Source organism: Pseudophryne corroboree, chromosome 6 (genome assembly GCF_028390025.1).
Source record: "Pseudophryne corroboree isolate aPseCor3 chromosome 6, aPseCor3.hap2, whole genome shotgun sequence".
Lineage (NCBI taxonomy): Eukaryota > Metazoa > Chordata > Amphibia > Anura > Myobatrachidae > Pseudophryne > Pseudophryne corroboree.
Genome location: NC_086449.1, coordinates 677,791,308 through 677,811,207, shown reverse-complemented (window position 1 = coordinate 677,811,207; position 19,900 = coordinate 677,791,308). Strand labels below are relative to the sequence as shown.

The following is a 19,900-nucleotide window of genomic DNA, read 5'->3' as shown; positions in this document are numbered from 1 at the left end:
GGTCCAACCTCTTGAAGGGTTAATGGTCCCGTTCCCCGCTGCCAGGACACTGAGCTCCTGAGGGAAGTATTCGTAAGCCCCACCACGGCGAGCGTACATTCTCGCAGCACGCCACCACCTCTAACAGAGCCAGAAGAATGAAGAGTGGCGAGTACTGAGCCGGTGTCCCAGTTAGCGGGGTGCCAGCCATTATTGCGGCATGAGGGTACAGAGATGCACGGCTTCTAAACGGGGAGGAATGCGTCTCCAGACACAGCACACAACTGCGTCTCAGTACACTGTACACAGTACCCAAACTGGCAAACACAGGCCACAAAAATTATATCAGCCAGTATAAAAAAACCGAGAAGACTGTGCGCCATTGAAGGGGCGGGGCTTCACTATGAGAGGATCCAGCAGCTCACCAGCGCCATTTTCCCTCTGCAGTGAACACAGACACTGACTGACAGGGACGCGCAGCTCCTCCGGTGTGACTCAAATTACCTCAGCGGTACCAGGGGGTCATAGCAGGAGGAGGGGGAGCGACTATTAGTGTACTAAGTCCCCTATCAGGGTACTTAGTCTGAGACCCGGCTAAGCTTAGCATTAGCGGTAAGGGCGCAGTGTTGGCTGGCTCCAAACAACTCTGTGTCTCCCTGAAGGGCTCTTTGTGGGTTACTTGTGCTTAACCTTTTTCTGTGTGTGTGTGTGTGTGTGTGTGCTGTCACATTATATCATGTCAGGCAAAGAGTGTGTTTCTTGTACAGCGGAGTGTTCCTCTTTACTAGGGGGCACACTACTGGGTACTCAGGGTTCAGAATAGCGGGGCTGAACCGGAGTGGTTTAATTCTCTTAATGGGTTGATCTCCACTCTTTCTACAAAATTGTCCCGCAATGAGAAAGAGTCGCAATACTTAAAGCTGACTGTGGGTGAGTTTATGAACAGAGACTCAGTACCCAAAACAGCGTCTCAATCCCCTCCCATCTGTCCGCAAAAGCGATATCTGGCCCATATGCTGCAGTCTGACTCTGACAGGTTAGACATGGAGGAGGAGGATGGGTGCAGCTCTGTCACAGGGAATAGAGGCTCTTATAGAGGCTATCAGAAATGTTCTGCATATTCCTGATAAGGTGTCAGAGGAGTGTGAGGAATCTTATTTTAATGTAAAAAAGAGGCTCTCAGTTACTTTTCCTGTGTCAAAGGAATTGAATACCCTGTTTGAAGAACCATCGGTTAATCCAGATAAAATGTGTCAGATCCATAAAAGGTTGCTCTCACCTTTTCCTTTGGAGGATAGGAAAAAATGGGAAGATCCACAGATAGTGGACACATCAGTCTCTAGGCTGTCACGTAAAATTGTATTGCCTGTTCCTGGTGCAGCCTCCCTGAAAGACACGGCTGATCGTAAAATTGAGACTACACTCAAACCATTGTACACAGCTGCTAGGGTGGGCCAAAGACCCACGATTGCATGTGCGTGGATCACTAAAGCCATTGCTAAATGGTCAGGTAACCTAATTGAGGCTAGATTCCTTGTCTAGGGGGGATGTTGTCTCACTCCTGCAGCAGTATACAGGACTCTGCAAACTTTATGGTGGAAGCCATAAAGGAAATAGGCGTGCTTAATACACTCACCACCGCTATGACAGTGTCAGCATGCAGGGGCTTGTGGCTACACCAGTGGATTGCTGATGCGGATTCCAGGAAAGGCGTGGAAGGCCTACCATTCACAGTAGAGGCCTTGTTTGGATATGGATTAGACAAATGGATCTCCACAGCTACTGCGGGTAAGTCTACGTATCTTCCTTCCGCAGCCCCCACAACCAAGAAGACTTATTCAGCTTCTAAGTTACAGTCCTTTCAGACGGCCAAGTTCACCGGCAAATCCAGAGGTGCTTCTAGGTCCTCCAGTGGCGTATGAGGTAAACCATGCAAACCAGCAACAGCAGGTGCTTAGGAACAGAGCTCAGGCTCTGCTTCCTCAAAGACTTCAGCATGACGGTGGACCGCAATGCCTGGGAGGCTGTCAGGTGGGAGCCCGACTACAATTTTTCAGTCAGATCTGGTCAAATTCGTGCCAGGATCCCTGGGTCATAGATCTTATTTCCCAGGGCTACAGACTGGAGTTCCAAAAGCTCCCACCTAACAGATTCTTCAAATCAGGCTTGCCAGTTTCACAAGAGGCAAGTATAACTTTACAGCATCCCATCCAAAAACTGATACAGAATCAGTCATTGTTCCAGTTCCACCTCATCTACTAAACAAGGGGTACGATTCCAACTTGTTCGTAGTACCGCCAATTCTGTACCTCAAGTCTTTGAACCCGTACTTACGAGTTTTCAAATTCAAGATGGAGTCTCTGAGAGCGGTGATCTCAGGTCTGGAGGAGGGGGAATTCCTAGTGTCTCTGGATATCAAGGATGCGTACCTTCATATTTCGATCTGGCCGCCTTGTCAGGCTTATCTCCGGTTTGCACTGCAGGACTGTCACTACCAGTTCCAGGCCCTACCATTTGGTCTCTCCACGGCACTGAGGGTGTTCACCAAGGTGATTGCAGATATGATGTTTCTACTCCGCAAACAGTGAGTGAACATAATTCCGTACCTGGACTATCTCCTGATAAATGCGCCATCCAGGGAAAGGTTGCTGGACAGCATTGCTCTCTCAACCAAACTTCTCCAGGATCACAGGTGTATTCTGAACCTTCTGAAATCTCACCTAGAGCCAACACGGAGGCTCCCATTCCTAGGAATGATACTGGACATGGAGTCGCAAAAGGTGTTCCTTCCGTTGGAAAAGGCATTGGTAATCAAGTCGATGGTTCGGGATGTCCTGAAGCCAACCCGGGTGTCTGTGCATCTGTGCATTCGCCTGCTGGGGAAAATGGTGGCCTCTTACAAGGCACTTCAATATGGAAGGTTTCACGTAAGACCTTCCAGCTCGATCTGTTGGACAAATGGTCCTGATCGCATCTTTACATGCACCAGAGGAGCCGTCTGTCGCCAAAAAGGCCAGGATCTCCCTTCTGTGGTGGCTACAGTCTTCTCGCCTCGTCGCAGGACGGAGGTTCGGAATTCAGAACTGGAATCTGTTAACCACAGACGCAAGCCTCAGACTTTGGGGAGCAGTCACTCAGGGGGTGCAGTTTCAGGGAAGATGGTTAAGTGAGGAAGTCATCCTTCCTATCAACATTCTGGAACTCAGGGCCATATACAACGCCCTTCTGCAGGCCTCACATCTTCTTCAATATCATGCAATTTAGTTCCGGTCGAACAATGTGAAGGCAGTAATGTACATAAACCGACACGGTGGAACGAAGGGCAAACCAGCAATGTCAGAAGTGTCAAGAATTCTCCTCTCTGTAGAAAGAAACGCTGCGGCATTGGTAGCGGTCTTCATTCCGGGAGTAGACAACTGGGAAGCAGACATCCTCAGCAGACACGACCTGCACCCGGGGGAGTGGGGCCTTCACCCAGAAGTGTTCAGGTGTTTGACAAGTCGATGGGGATATCCACAGATCAACATGATGGCCTCTCATCTCAACAAGAAGCTCAGGCATTGTTGTTTCAGGTTGAGAGACCCACAGGCGGTGGCGATAGACGCCCTGACAACTCCATGGGTCTATCAGATGGTGTACCTGTCTCCTCCACTTCCTATGATCCCAAGAATTCTAAAACGAATAAAAAGGGAAAAGATTCAAGCATTAATCATTGCTCCGGACTGGCCAAGAAGGGCCTGGTACGCGGTCTTTCTGGAGATGCTCCTCAAAGATCCGTGGCCTCTACCTCTTCGCGAGGATCTTCGCAACAGGGCCTTTTCGTCTATCAGGACTTACTGTGGCTACGTTTGACGGCATGGAAGTTGAACGGCTGATTCTAGTCAGGAGAGGGATCCCTAACAAGGTTTTCCTGACTATGATCCAAGCCAGGAAGGGGGTAACGTCTAAGCATTACCATCGAATTTGGAAGAAATACGTCTCTTGGTGTGAGAGCAGAAATTATTCTGCGGTGGAATTTCATCTGGGACATTTCCAGCTTTTTCTGCAGGAAGGCGTGGATGTGGGCCTGCGTCTGGGCTCCATAAAAGTCCAGATTTCGGCCTTGTCCATTTTCTTTCAGAAACAATTGGCTTCTCTTCCTGAGGTCCAGACGTTCTTGAAGGGTGTTCTGCACATCCAGCCTCCCTTTGTGCCTCCCACGGCACCTTGGGATTTCAGTGTGGTGCTGCAGTTCCTCCAATCGGACTGGTTTTAGCCTTTACAGGAGGTGGACGTAAAATATCTTACATGGAAGACTGTCACACTGTTGGCCTTGGCTTCAGCAAGACGTGTGTCGAAGCTGGGAGCTTTGTCTCACAAAAGTCCCTATTTAATTTTCCATGAGGACAGAGCTGAACTCAGAACTCGTCAGCAATTTCTTCCTAAAGTGGTGTCCGCATTTCACATCAACCAACCTATTGTGGTTTCGGTTGTCCCAGACATCTCTGCTACTTCAAAGTCTTTGGATGTTGTAAGGGCTTTGAAGGTGTATGTGAAAAGAACAGCTCGTCACAGAAAGACAGACTCGCTGTTGATTGTTTATGATCCCAATAAGATTGGGTGTCCTGCTTCAAAGAAGACAATTGCACGCTGGATCACACTTATAGGCCCTACACACTGGCCGATTTTTTGAAAGATATGAACGATCTCGTTCATAAATGAACGAGAACTCGTTCATATCTTTCAGTGTGGAGGCTCCAGCGATGAACGATGCGCGGTACCGCGCTCGTTCATCGCTGGTCCCCCGTCGGCTGTGCATGCAGGCCAATATGGACGATCTCGTCCATATTTGCCTGCACTTCAATGGAGCCGCGTGACGGAGGGAGTGAAGAAACGTCATTCCCCCCGTCACTGCCCCCCCGCCGCCGGGTCGCTCGTCGGCCGTCGGGCAGCTCGGCGGCGGGTCAGCCAGTGTGTAGGGCCCCTTACTATCCAACATGCTTATTGCACGGCAAGTTTGCAGTGTCCAAAATCTGTACAGGCCCACTATACTAGGTCGGTGGGTTCTACCTGGGCGGCTGCCCGGGTTGTCTCGGCTGTACAGCTCTGCCGAGCAGCTACTCTGTCACGTTCGAACACGTTTGCTAAGTTTCTCTGACGTCCTAGTGGATGCTGGGTACTCCGTAAGGACCATGGGGAATAGACGGGCTCCGCAGGAGACTGGGCACTCTTAAAAGAAAGATTAGGTACTATATCTGGTGTGCACTGGCTCCTCCCTCTATGCCCCTCCTCCAGACCTCAGTTAGAATCTGTGCCCGGCCAGAGCTGGATGCACCTAGTGGGCTCTCCTGAGCTTACTAGAAAAGAAAGTATTTCTTAGGTTTTTTATTTTCAGTGAGATCTGCTGGCAACAGACTCACTGCTACGAGGGACTGAGGGGAGAGATGCAAACCTACCTGCTTGCAGCTAGCTTGTGCTTCTAAGGATTCTCGACACCATTAGCTCCAGAGGGTTCGAACACAGGGCCCGACCTCGATCGTCCGTTCCCGGGGCCGCGCCGCCGTCCCCCTTGCAGAGCCAGAAGACAGAAGAAAAAGACGTAAAACGGCGGCTGAAGACTCCTGTCTTCATTAAGGTAGCGCACAGCACTGCAGCTGTGTGCCATTGCTCCCATAGCACACCACACACTCCGGTCACTGTTGGGTGCAGGGCGCTGGGGGGGGGGCGCCCTGGGCAGCAATTAGTTTACCTTTTGGCACAATCAGCACATAATACAGTGTATAACACTGTATATGTGCAAAACCCCCCGCCAATAACATTATAAAAAGCTGGAGAAGCCCGCTGCTGAGTGGGCGGGGCTATCTTCCTCAGCACACCAGCGCCATTTTTTCTTCACAGCTCCGCTGGAAGGACGCTCCCCAGGCTCTCCCCTGCAGTATCCAGTACGAAAAGGGTAAAAAAGAGAGGAGGGGGGGGGGGGGGCACATAAATTTAGGCGCAAAATTGTGTGGATAAGCAGCTATTGGGAAAAATCACTCAGCATAGTGTAAATCCCTGTGATATATAGCGCTGTGGTGTGTGCTGGCATACTCTCTCTGTCTCCCCAAAGGACTTTGTGGGTGTCCTGTCCTCAGTTAGAGCATTCCCTGTGTGTGTGCGGTGTGTCGGTACGGCTGTGTCGACATGTTTGATGAGGAGGCCTACGTGGAGGCGGAGCAGGAGCCGATAAGTGTGATGTCGCCCCCTACGGGGCCGACACCGGAGTGGATGGATATGTGGAAGGTATTAACCGACAGTGTCAACTCCTTACATAAAAGGTTCGATGACGTAACAGCTTTGGGACAGCCGGCATCTCAGCCCGCGCCTGCCCAAGCGTCTCAGAGGCCATCAGGGGCTCAAAAACGCCTGCTACCTCAGATGGCAGACACAGATGTCGACACACGGAGTCTGACTCCAGTGTAGACGAGGATGAGACAAATGTACAGTCCACAAGGGCCATCCGATGCATGATTACGGCAATGAAAAATGTGTTGCACATTTCTGATATTAACCCGGTTACCACTAAAAAGGGTATTATGTTTGGGGAGAAAAAGCAGCCAGTGACTTTTCCCCCATCTGATGAGTTAAATTAATTGTGTGAAGAAGCGTGGTGTTCCCTTGATAAGAAACTAGTGATTTCTAAGAGGTTACTGATGGCGTACCCTTTCCCGCCAACGGATAGGTTACGTTGGGAGACATCCCCTAGGGTGGACAAGGCCCTCACACGCTTATCAAAAAGGGTGGCACTACCGTCTCAAGATACGGCCGCCCTAAAGGAGCCTGCAGATAGAAAGCAGGAGGCTATCCTGAAGTCTGTATATACACACTCAGTTACTATACTGAGACCTGCAATTGCTTCAGCATGGATGTGTAGTGCTGCAGCAGCATGGTCTGATACCCTGTCAGACAACATTGATTCCCTCGACAGGGATACTATTTTGCTAACCATAGAGCATATAAAGGACGTCGTCTTATATATGAGGAATGCACAGAGGGACATTTGCCGGCTGGCATCTAGAATTAATGCAATGTCCATTTCTGCCAGGAGAGTATTATGGACTCGGCAGTGGACAGGTGATGCTGATTCTAAAAGGCACATGGAGGTTTTGCCTTATAAGGGTGAGGAATTGCAGGGCCGTAACTACGTGTGTGCCAAGTGGGCTTGGCACACAGCGCAGTTGCCCTGAGGGCGCAACGGCCAGCGGCATGTAATGAGTCAAATTGACTCATTACATGCCACCTCTGTGTGCGCCGTGCGCCGCGCTGGAGAAAGAAGAGACCAGCGCCGGGCAGCGTTCAAGGAGGAGGAGGGAGGGGGAGCAGGGAGCCGCAGCAGCGCTATTTGATTGGTAGTAAGCGCCGCTGCAGTATCCCCCTCTCCTTCTGTATTGGCTGCCCGGCGCTGCTATGGATGCTGGGATGCGGTTCCTTCATCCCAGCATCCACAGCAGCGCCAGGCAACCAATACGGAAGGAGAGGGGGATGCTGCAGCGGCGCTTACTACCAATCAAATAGCGCTGCTGCGGCTCCCTGCTCCCCCTCCCTCCTCCTCCTTCTCATCTCACTGCCTGGCCTGCACCGAGAGGGAGATGCCAGCACGAGGAGCCTGTCAGCGGGGAGAAGGTAAGTATATCCCTCTCTCTCTTTCTCTCTCTCTCTCAGGGGGACACCGTCTGCCGCAATGTGTAAAAATGGGGACTGGCTGCCGCAATGTGTAAAAAGGGGTCCTGGCTGCCGCAATGTGTAAAAAGGGGGCCTGGTTGCCGCAATGTGTAAAATGGGGTCCTGGCTGCCGCAATGTGTAAAAAGGGGGCCTGGCTGCCGCAATGTGTAAAATGGGGTCCTGGCTGCCGCAATGTGTAAAATGGGGTCCTGGCTGCCGCAATGTGTAAAAAGGGGGCCTGGCTGCCGCAATGTGTAAAAAGGGGGACTGGCTGCCGCAATGTGTAAAAAGGGGGCCTGGCTGCCGCAATGTGTAAAATGGGGTCCTGGCTGCCGCAATGTATAAAAAGGGGGCCTGGCTGCCGCAATGTGTAAAATGGGGGCCTGGCTGCCGCAATGTGTAAAAAGGGGGCCTGGCTGCCGCAATGTGTAAAAAGGGGTCCTGGCTGCCGTAATGTGTAAAATGGGGTCCTGGCTGCCGCAATGTGTAAAAAGGGGGACTGGCTGCCGCAATGTGTAAAAAGGGGGACTGGCTGCCGCAATGTGTAAAGAGGGGGCCTGGCTGCCGCAATGTGTAAAAAGGGGGCCTGGCTGCCGCAATGTGTAAAAAGGGGGACTGGCTGCCGCAATGTGTAAAAAGGGGGACTGGCTGCCGTAATGTGTAAAAAGGGGGACTGGCTGCCGCAATGTGTAAAGAGGGGGCCTGGCTGCCGCAATGTGTAAAAAGGGGGACTGGCTGCCGCAATGTGTAAAAAGGGGGACTGGCTGCCGCAATGTGTAAAAAGGGGGACTGTCTGCTGTAATGTGTAAAAAGGGGGACACTGTCTGCTGTAATGTATAAAAGGGGCTCTACCTGGTGTAGTGGCGCTACTGTGCAGCGTAATTTGAATAATGTAGACTACTGTGCACCGTAGTATGAATTGCTATTATTTTGTGGCCACGCCCCTTCCCTGTGAAGGCACTGCCCCTATCTTACATGAGGGGGTGGGGTCGCCACTGTCGTTTCTTGCACACAGCGCTAAAATGCCTAGTTACGGCACTGAGGAATTGTTTGGGGACGGTCTCTCGGACCTCGTATCCACAGCAACAGCTGGGAAGTCGACTTTTTTACCTCAGGTTCCCTCATAGCCTAAGAAAGCACCGTATTATCAAGTACAGTCCTATCGGCCTCAGAGAAGCAAGCGGGTCAGAGGCGCATCTTTTCTGCCCAGAGGCAGGGGTAGAGGAAAGAAGCTGCATCAGGCAGCCAGTTCCCAGGAACAAAAATCCTCCCCTGCTTCCACTAAGTCCACCGCATGACGCTGGGGCTCCACAGGCGGAGCCAGGTGCGGTGGGGGCGCGTCTCCGGAACTTCAGCGACCAGTGGGTTCGCTCACAGGTGGATCTCTGGGTTGCACAAGTTGTTTCTCAGGGATACAAGCTGGAGTTCGAGGCGACTCCCCCTCGCCGTTACCTCAAATTAGCCTTGCCAGCTGCTCCCAGGGAAAGGGAGGTAGTACTGGCGGCTATTCACAAGCTGTACCTCCAGCAGGTGATAATTAAGGTTCCCCTCCTTCAACAGGGACGGGGTTACTATTCCACAATGTTTGTGGTACCGAAACCAGACGGTTCGGTGAGACCCATTCTAAATTTAAAATCCTTGAACACTTATATAAGGAAGTTCAAGTTCAAAATGGAATCGCTCAGGGCGGTCATTGCAAGCCTGGAAGAGGGGGATTTTATGGTGTCGCTGGACATCAAGGATGCTTACCTGCATGTCCCCATTTACCCGCCTCTCCAAGGAGTACCTCAGGTTTGTGGTACAGGACTGTCATTACCAATTCCAGACGTTGCCGTTTGGTCTATCCACGGCACCGAGGGTATTTACCAAGGTAATGGCAGAAATGATGATACTCCGAAGAAAGAAAGGAGTTATAATTATCCCGTACTTGAACGATCTCCTTATAAAGGCGAGGTCCAAGGAGCAGTTGTTAGTCAGCGTAGCACTATCTCGGGAAGTGTTGCAACAGCACGGCTGGATTCTGAATATCCCAAAGTTGCAGCTGATTCCTGCGACGCGTCTGCTGTTCTTGGGCATGATTCTGGACACAGAACAGAAGAAGGTGTTTCTCCCCGGGGAGAAGGCCCAGGAATTGTCATCTCTGGTCAGGGACCTCCTGAAACCAAAACAGGTGTCGGTGCATCAGTGCACGCGGGTCCTGGGAAAGATGGTGGCTTCTTACGAACAATTCCTTTCGGCAGATTCCATGCAAGGATCTTTCAGTGGGATCTGTTAGACAAATGGTCCGGATCGCATCGGTTGATCACCCTGTCCCCGAGGGCCAGGGTGTCTCTGCTGTGGTGGCTGCAGAGTGCTCATCTTCTCGAGGGCCGCAGATTCGGCATACAGGACTGGGTCCTGGTGACCACTGATGCGAGTCTCCGAGGATGGGGAGCAGTCACTCAGGGAAGAAACTTCCAAGGACAGTGGTCAAGTCAGGAGACTGCCCTACACATAAATATACTGGAACTAAGGGCCATTTACAACGCCCTGAGTCAAGCAGAGCCCCTGCTTCAAAACCAACCGGTGCTGATTCAGTCAGACAACATCACGGCGGTCGCCCATGTAAACCGACAGGGCGGCACAAGAAGCAGGATGGCGATGTCAGAAGCCACAAGGATTCTTCGATGGGCGGAGAATCACGTGCTAGCACTGTCAGCAGTGTTCATTCCGGGAGTAGACAACTAGGAAGCAGACTTCCTCAGCATGCACGACCTCCACCCGGGAGAGTGGGGACTTCATCCAGAAGTCTTCACGCTGATTGTAAATCGTTGGGAACGGCCACAGGTGGACATGATGGCGTCCCGCCTCAACAAAAAGTTAAAAAGATATTGCGCCAGGTCAAGGGACCCTCAGGCGATAGCTGTGGACGCCCTAGTGACACCGTGGGTGTACCAGTCGGTTTATGTGTTCCCTCCTCTTCCTCTCATACCCAAGGTACTGAGGATAATAAGAAAGAGAGGAGTAAGAACTATACTCATCGTTTCGGATTGGCCAAGAAGAACTTGGTACCCAGAACTACAAGAAATTATCTCAGAGGACCCATGGCCTCTGCCGCTCCGACAGGACCTGCTACAGCAGGGGCCCTGTCTGTTCCAAGACTTACCGCGGCTGCGTTTGACGGCATGGCGGTTGAACGCCGGATCCTAATGGAAAAGGGCATTCCAGATGAAGTGATTCCTACGCTGATAAAAGCTAGGAAGGATGTGACAGCAAAACATTATCACCGCATATGGCGAAAATATGTTGCTTGGTGTGAGGCCAGGAAGGCCCCAACAGAGGAATTCCAGCTGGGTCGATTTCTGCACTTCCTACAGTCAGGGGTGACTATGGGCCTAAAACTGGGGTCCATAAAGGTCCAGATTTCGGCCCTGTCTATTTTCTTTCAAATAGAACTGGCTTCTTCACTGCCTGAAGTTCAGACGTTTGTTAAGGGAGTGCTCCATATTCAGCCCCCTTTTGTGCCTCCAGTGGCACCTTGGGATCTCAACGTTGTGTTGGATTTCCTAAAATCACATTGGTTTGAGCCACTTCAGTCGGTGGAGTTGAAGTATCTCACGTGGAAGGTAGTCATGCTGTTGGCCTTGGCCTCAGCTAGGCGTGTGTCAGAATTGGCGGCTTTGTCATGTAAAAGCCCATATCTGATTTTCCATATGGACAGGGCAGAATTGAGGAGTCGTCCCCAATTTCTCCCAAAGGTGGTATCAGCGTTTCATTTGAACCAACCTATTGTGGTGCCTGCGGCTACTCGGGAGTTGGAGGATTCCAAGTTGCTGGACGTAGTCCGGGCCCTAAAAATCTACGGCTAGAGTCAGAAAAACTGACTCGCTATTTATCCTGCATGCACCCAACAAGCTGGGTGCTCCTGCTTCAAAGCAGACTATTGCTCGCTGGATCTGTAGCACGATTCAGCTTGCACATTCTGCAGCTGGACTGCCGCATCCTAAATCAGTAAAAGCCCATTCCACGAGGAAGGTGGGCTCTTCTTGGGCGGCTGCCCGAGGGGTTTCGGCTTTACAACTTTGCCGAGCTGCTACTTGGTCGGGTTCAAACACTTTTGCAAAATTCTACAAGTTTGATACCCTGGCTGAGGAGGACCTTGAGTTTGCTCATTCGGTGCTGCAGAGTCATCCGCACTCTCCCGCCCGTTTGGGAGCTTTGGTATAATCCCCATGGTCCTTACGGAGTACCCAGCATCCACTAGGACGTCAGAGAAAATATTTACTCTGCGGTAATTCTATTTCTCTATCGTCCTAGTGGATGCTGGGGTTCCTGAAAGGACCATGGGGAATAGCGGCTCCGCAGGAGACAGGGCACAAAAAGTAAAGCTTTACGATCAGGTGGTGTGTACTGGCTCCTCCCCCTATGACCCTCCTCCAAGCCTCAGTTAGATTTTTGTGCCCGGCCGAGAAGGGTGCAATCTAGGTGGCTCTCCTAAAGAGCTGCTTAGAAAAGTTTAGCTTAGGTTTTTTATTTTACAGTGAGTCCTGCTGGCAACAGGATCACTGCAACGAGGGACTTAGGGGAGAAGAAGTGAACTCACCTGCGTGCAGGATGGATTGGCTTCTTGGCTACTGGACATCAGCTCCAGAGGGACGATCACAGGTACAGCCTGGATGGTCACCGGAGCCTTGCCGCCGGCCCCCTTGCAGATGCTGAAGTAAGAAGAGGTCCAGAATCGGCGGCAGAAGACTCCTCAGTCTTCTAAAGGTAGCGCACAGCACTGCAGCTGTGCGCCATTTTCCTCTCAGCACACTTCACACGGCAGTCACTGAGGGTGCAGGGCGCTGGGAGGGGGGCGCCCTGGGAGGCAAATGAATACCTATTTTGGCTAAAAATACCTCACATATAGCCTCCGGAGGCTATATGGAGATATTTAACCCCTGCCAGAATCCGTTAAGAGCGGGAGACGAGGCCGCCGAAAAAGGGGCGGGGCCTATCTCCTCAGCACACAGCGCCATTTTCCCTCACAGAAAGGCTGGAGGGAAGGCTCCCAGGCTCTCCCCTGCACTGCACTACAGAAACAGGGTTAAAACAGAGAGGGGGGGCACTAATTTGGCGTTAGAAATATATAATAAAGATGCTATAAGGGAAAACACTTATATAAGGTTGTCCCTATATCATTATAGCGTTTTTGGTGTGTGCTGGCAAACTCTCCCTCTGTCTCTCCAAAGGGCTAGTGGGTCCTGTCCTCTATCAGAGCATTCCCTGTGTGTGTGCTGTGTGTCGGTACGTGTGTGTCGACATGTATGAGGACGATGTTGGTGAGGAGGCGGAGCAATTGCCTGTAATGGTGATGTCACTCTCTAGGGAGTCGACACCGGAATGGATGGCTTATTTAGGGAATTACGTGATAATGTCAACACGCTGCAAGGTCGGTTGACGACATGAGACGGCCGACAAACAATTAGTACCGGTCCAGACGTCTCAAAAACACCGTCAGGGGTTTTAAAACGCCCGTTTACTTTAGTCGGTCGACACAGACACAGACAGGGACACTGAATCCAGTGTCGACGGTGAATAAACAAACGTATTCCTTATTAGGGCCACACGTTAAAGGCAATGAAGGAGGTGTTACATATTTCTGATACTACAAGTACCACAAAAGAGGGTATTATGTGGGATGTGAAAAAACTACCGTAGTTTTTCCTGAATCAGATAAATTAAATAAAGTGTGTGATGATGCGTGGGTTCCCCCCGATAGAAAATTAGGGGCGGTATACCCTTTCCCGCCAGAAGTTAGGGCGCGTTGGGAAACACCCCTTAGGGTGGCTAAGGCGCTCACACGCTTATCAAAACAAGTGGCGGTACCGTCTATAGATAGGGCCGTCCTCAAGGACCAGCTGACAGGAGGCTGGAAAATATCATAAAAAGTATATACACACATACTGGTGTTATACTGCGACCAGCGATCGCCTCAGCCTGGATGTGCAGAGCTGGGGTGGCTTGGTCGGATTCCCTGACTAAAAATATTGATACCCTTGACAGGGACAGTATTTTATTGACTATAGAGCATTTAAAGGATGCATTTCTATATATGCGAGATGCACAGAGGGATATTTGCACTCTGGCATCAAGAGTAAATGCGATGTCCATATCTGCCAGAAGATGTTATGGACACGACAGTGGTCAGGTGATGCAGATTCCAAACGGCACAAAGGTGTATTGCCGTATAAAGGAAGAGGAGTTATTTGGGGTCGGTCCATCGGACCTGGTGGCCACGGCAACTGCTGGAAAATCCACCGTTTTTACCCTAAGTCACATCTCTGCAGAAAAAGACACCGTCTTTTCAGCCTCAGTCCTTTCGTCCCTATAAGATCATATCTGCCCAGGGATAGAGGAAAGGGAAGAAGACTGCAGCAGGCAGCCCATTCCCAGGAACAGAAGCGTTCCACCGCTTCTGACAAGTTCTCAGCATGGCGCTGAGACCGTACAGGACCCCTGGATCCTACAAGTAGTATCCCAGGGGTACAGATTGGAATGTCGAGACGTTTCCCCTTCGCAGGCTCCTGAAGTCTGCTTTACCAAGGTCTCCCTCCGACAAGGAGGCAGTATGGGAAAAAATTCACAAGCTGTATTCCCAGCAGGTGATAATTAAAATTACCTCTCCTACTACAAGAAAAGGGGTATTATTCCACACTATATTGTGGTACTGAAGCCAGAAGGCTAGGTGAGACTTATTCTAAAAATTTTTTGAACACTTACAAAGGTTCAAATCAAGATGGAGTCACTCAGAGCAGTGATAATGAACCAGGAAGAAGGGGACTATATAGTGTCCCGGGACATCAGGGATGCTTACCTCTATGTCCCAAATTTGCCCTTCTCACTAAGGGTACCTCAGGTTCGTGGTGCAGAACTGTCACTATCAGTTTCAGACGCTGCCGTTTGGATTGTCCACGGCACCCCGGGTCTTTACCAAGGTAATGGCCGAAATGATGATTCTTCTTCGAAGAAAAGGCGTCTTAATTATCCCTTACTTGGACGATCTCCTGATAAGGGCATAGTCCAGGGAACAGTTGGAGGTCGGAGTAGCACTATCTCGGATACTGCTACAACAGCACGGGTGGATTCTAAATATTCCAAAATCGCAGCTGATCCCGACGACACGTCTGCTGTGCCTAGGGATGATTCTGGACACAGTCCAGAAAAAGGTGTTTCTCCCGGAAGAGAAAGCCAGGGAGTTATCCGAGCTAGTCAGGAACCTCCTAAAAACAGTGCATCATTGCACAAGGGTCCTGGTAAAAATGGTGGCTTCCTACGAAGCAATTCCATTCGGCAGATTTCACGCAAGAACTTTTCAGTGGGATCTGCTGGACAAATGGTCCGGATCGCATCTTCAGATGCATCAGCGGATAACCCTATATCCAAGGACAAGGGTGTCTCTCCTGTGGTGGTTATAGAGTGCTCATCTTCTAGAGGGCCGCAGATTCGGCATTCAGGATTGGATGCTGGTGACCACGGAGCCCAGCCCGAGAGGCTGGGGAGCAGTCACACAAGGAAAAAATTTCCAGGGAGTGTGATCAAGTCTGGAGACTTTTCTCCACATAAATATACTGGAGCTAAGGGTAAATTTATAATGCTCTAAGCTTAGCAAGACCTCTGCTTCAAGGTCAGCCGGTATTGATCCAGTGGGAAAAACATCACGGCAGTCGCCCACGTAAACAGACAGGGCGACACAAGAAGCAGGAGGGCAATGGCAAAAACTGCAAGGACTTTTCGCTGGGCGGAAAATCATGTGATAGCACTGTCAGCAGTGTTTCATCCCGGGAATGGAAACTGGGAAGCAGACTTCCTCAGCAGGCACGACCTCCACCCGGGAGAGTGGAAACTTCATCGGGAAGTTTTTTCCACATGATTGTAAACCGTTGGGAAATACCAAAGGTGGACATGATGGCGTCCCGTCTGAACAAAAAACGGGACAGGTATTGCGCCAGGTCAAGAGACCCTCAGGCAATAGCTCTGGACGTTCTGGTAACACCGTGGGTGTACCAGTCGGTGTATGTGTTCCCTCCTCTGCTTCTCATACCTAAGGTGCTGAGAATTATAAGACGTAGAGGAGTAAGAACTATACTCATGGCTCCGGATTGGCCAAGAAGGACTTGGTACCCGGAACTTCAAGAGATGCTTACAGAGGTCTTATGGCCTCTGCTGCTAAGAAGGGATTTGCTTCAGCAAGTACCATGTCTGTTCCAAGACTTACCGCAGCTGCGTTTGTCGGCATGGCGGTGGAACGCCGGATCCTAAGGGAAAAAGGCATTCCGGAAGAGGTCATTCCTACCCTGGTCAAAGCCAGAAAGGAGGTGACCGCACAACATTATCACCACATGTGGCGAAAATATGTTGCGTGGTGTGAGGCCAGGATGGCCCCACAAAGAAATTTCAACTCGGTCGTTTCCTGCATTTCCTGCAAACAGGAGTGTCTATGGGCCGCAAATTGGGGTCCATTAAGGTTCAAATTTCGGCCCTGTCGATTTTCTTCCAGAAAGAATTGGCTTCAGTTCCTGAAGTCCAGAAGTTTGTCAAGGGAGTATTGCATATACAACCCCCTTTTGTGCCTCCAGTGGCACTGTGGGATCTCAACGTAGTTCTGGGATTCCTCAAATCACATTGGTTTAAAACCAGTCAAATCTGTGGATTTGAAGCATCTCACATGAAAAGTGACCATGCTCTTGGCCCTGGCCTGGACCAGGCGAGTGTCAAATTGGTGGTTTTTTCTCAAAAAAGCCCATATCTGTTTGTCCATTCGGACAGGGCAGAGCTGCGGACTCGTCCCCAGTTCTCTCCCTAAGGTGGTGTCAGTGTTTCACCTGAACCAGCTTATTGTGGTGCCTTGCACCTACTAGGGACTTGGAGGACTCCAAGTTGCTAGATGTTGTCAGGGCCCTGAAAATATGTTCCAGGACGGCTGGAGTCAGGAAAACTGACTTGCTGTTATCCTGTATGCACCCAACAAACTGGGTGCTCTTGCTTCTAAGCAGACTATTGCTAGTTGGATGTGTAATACAATTCAGCTTGCACATTCTGTGGCAGGCCTGCCACAGCCAAAATATGTAAATGCCCATTCCACAAGGAAGGTGGGCTCATCTTGGGCGGCTGCCCGAGGGGTCTCGGCTTTACAACTTTGCCGAGCGGTTATTTAGTCAGGGGCAAACACGTTTGTAAAATCCTACAAATTTGATACCCTGGCTAAGGAGGACCTGGAGTTCTCTCATTCGGTGCTGCAGAGTCATCCGCACTCTCCCGCCCGTTTGGGAGCTTTGGTATTATCCCCATGGTCCTTTCAGGAACCCCAGCATCCACTAGGACGATAGAGAAAATAAGAATTTACTTACCGATAATTCTATTTCTCGGAGTCCGTAGTGGATGCTGGGCGCCCATCCCAAGTGCGGATTGTCTGCAATACTTGTACATAGTTACAAAAATCGGGTTATTATTGTTGTGAGCCATCTTTTCAGAGGCTCCGCTGTTATCATACTGTTAACTGGGTTCAGATCACAGGTTGTACAGTGTGATTGGTGTGGCTGGTATGAGTCTTACCCGGGATTCAAAATCCTTCCTTATTGTGTACGCTCGTCCGGGCACAGTACCTAACTGAGGCTTGGAGGAGGGTCATAGGGGGAGGAGCCAGTACACACCACCTGATCGTAAAGCTTTACTTTTTGTGCCCTGTCTCCTGCTGAGCCGCTATTCCCCATGGTCCTTTCAGGAACCCCAGCATCCACTACGGACTCCGAGAAATAGAATTATCGGTAAGTAAATTCTTATTTTCTCGTAGTCCGTAGTGGATGCTGGGAGCCCGTCCCAAGTGCGGACTCTCTGCAATACATGTATATAGTTATTGCGTAACTAAAGGGTTATTGTTATGAGCCATCTGTTAATGGAGGCTCAGTTGTTGTTCATACTGTTAACTGGGTATAGTTATCACAAGTTGTACGGTGTGATTGGTGTGACTGGTTTGAGTCTTACCCTGGATTCCATATCCTTTCCTAGTAATGTCAGCTCTTCCGGGCACAGTTTCCCTAACTGAGGTCTGGAGGAGGGGCATAGAGGGAGGAGCCAGTGCACACCAGATATAGTACCTAATCTTTCTTTTAAGAGTGCCCAGTCTCCTGCGGAGCCCGTCTATTCCCCATGGTCCTTACGGAGTACCCAGCATCCACTACGGACTACGAGAAATAGAATTACCGGTGAGTAAATTCTTATTTTTACAAGTTCAATACTTTGGCCTCTGAGGACTTTCAGTTTGGTCAATCAGTTCTGCAGGAACCTCTGCACTCTCCCACCCGGTTTGGGAGCTTTGGTACATCCCCATGGTACTAGTATCCGTTAGGACGTAAGAGAAAATAGGATTTTAATTACCTACCGGTAAATCCTTTTCTCGTAGTCCGTAGAGGATACTAGGGTCCATTTAGTACCATGGGGTATAGGAGCCATGGGCACTTTAATAATTTTATAGTGTGGGCTAGGATTAGCATTTTTATAGTAATAAGTTTGGTATAAAGTAGCAAATATAGCACAATGCAGCACCAGTGTCCATGGTATTTGTGCATCATACTTTCTCTTACGTCCTAGAGGATGCTGGGGTCCATATTAGTACCATGGGGTTAAGACGGGTCCACCAGGAGCCATTGGCACTTTAAAAGTTTGAGAGTGTGGGCTGGCTCCTCCTTCTATGCCCCTCCTACCAGACTCAGTTTAGTTTAGAAAAGGGAGCTCTCCAGAATTTCCTTAGTAAAAGTTATTTTTTTAGAGTTTATTGTTTTACAGGGAGGCTGCTGGCAACAGCCTCCCTGCAGCGAGGGACTTAGGGGGGGAGCAGTGTTCGCCCAGCGGGGTCTGCGCCACTGTCTCCCCTGAGTGGACACTGAGCTCCAGAGGTGATAGATCATTCCCAACCACAGGGGATCGCTCACCCAAGCAGCATGCCACTACCCCCTTGCAGAGCTGAAGATTGTGGCGAGTGAGACACAGACACCCCTAGCAAGCGGGGGGGCCGGTGTGAAGATGGCAGCATCAGGGTAGGAGCGCATTATTAACTGTGCTCCGGGGGGGGGGGGGCAGCGGTACTTTGTGCGGCACTGTGAGGGGCGCCCTGAGCCAGCGCCTGCACCCTACACTGGTCACTCAGCCTGTCGAGGCCCCCGGATCTCAGCCAGCATCAATCCTTAAACCAGTATAATCCTATGAAGAGCGGAAGACAGCGCCATTTTGGGGGCGGAGCTTCTCAGCGGACCCAGCAGCGTTCAGCGCCATTTTCCTGCCTGCACAGCGCTTTCCAGGAAAGAAGCAAGTCCCTCCACAGCAATCTCACGGTACCAGGGGGGTGTAGAAGGGAAGGGGGGGGGGGGGCTGCAAAACGGCTGAAGAGGAAGGGGCCTTGGCTCTTCTTGTATCCATATCCAGAAGGTCCGCGTACCAAGCCCTTCTCGTCCAGTCTGGAGCAATGAGGATCGCTTGAACCCGTTTGCCTATCAGGACTTACCACGTTTGACGGCATGGAGGTTGAACATTCCATGCCGTCCATGCCGATACTAGCTCGGAAGGGCATTCTGAACAAAGTTATTCCTACCCTGATACAGACTAGTAAAGGAGTAACGTCTAAACATTACCATTGTATTTGGGAAATGTATGTGTCTTGGTGTGAGTCCAAGAGGTTTCCTACGGTGGAGTTTCAACTGGGACGGTTTCTCTTCTTCCTGCAGGCAGGAGTGGATATGGGCCTGAGGTTGGGATTTGTGAAGGTCCAGATTTCGGCCCTATCCATTTTCTTCCAGAAACAATTGGCTGCCCTCCCCAAGGTTCAGACCTTTTTGAAGGGAGTTCTGCACATCCAGCCTCCCTTTGTACCGCCTACGGCGCCATGGGATCTTAACGTGGTGTTGCAGTTTCTCCAATCTGACTGGTTTGAGCCTCTGCAAGAGGTAGAGGTCAAGTTTCTTACGTGGAAGGCTGTCACATTGTTGGCCTTAACGTCTGCTAGACGTGTGTTGGAGTTGGGGGCTTTGTTTTGTACTTGATCTTTCATGAAGATAGGGCTGAGCTCCGGACATGTCACCAGTTTCTTCCGAAGGTTGTGTCCGCTTTTCATATCAACCAACCTATTGTGGTGCCAGTTGCTACTGACTCCTCAATTTCATCTAAGTCTTTAAATGTGGTAAGGGTTCTGAAGATCTATGTGATGAGGACTGCTCGTCACAGAAA

General features: G+C 50.5%; 1 protein-coding gene across 14 annotated transcripts in view; it reads left to right on the top strand.

Annotated features, from left to right (window-relative positions):
* JADE2 (jade family PHD finger 2) overlaps window positions 1-19,900 on the top strand; it is a 1,261,323-nt gene that overhangs the window by 205,625 nt on the left and 1,035,798 nt on the right. The window lies entirely within an intron of this gene.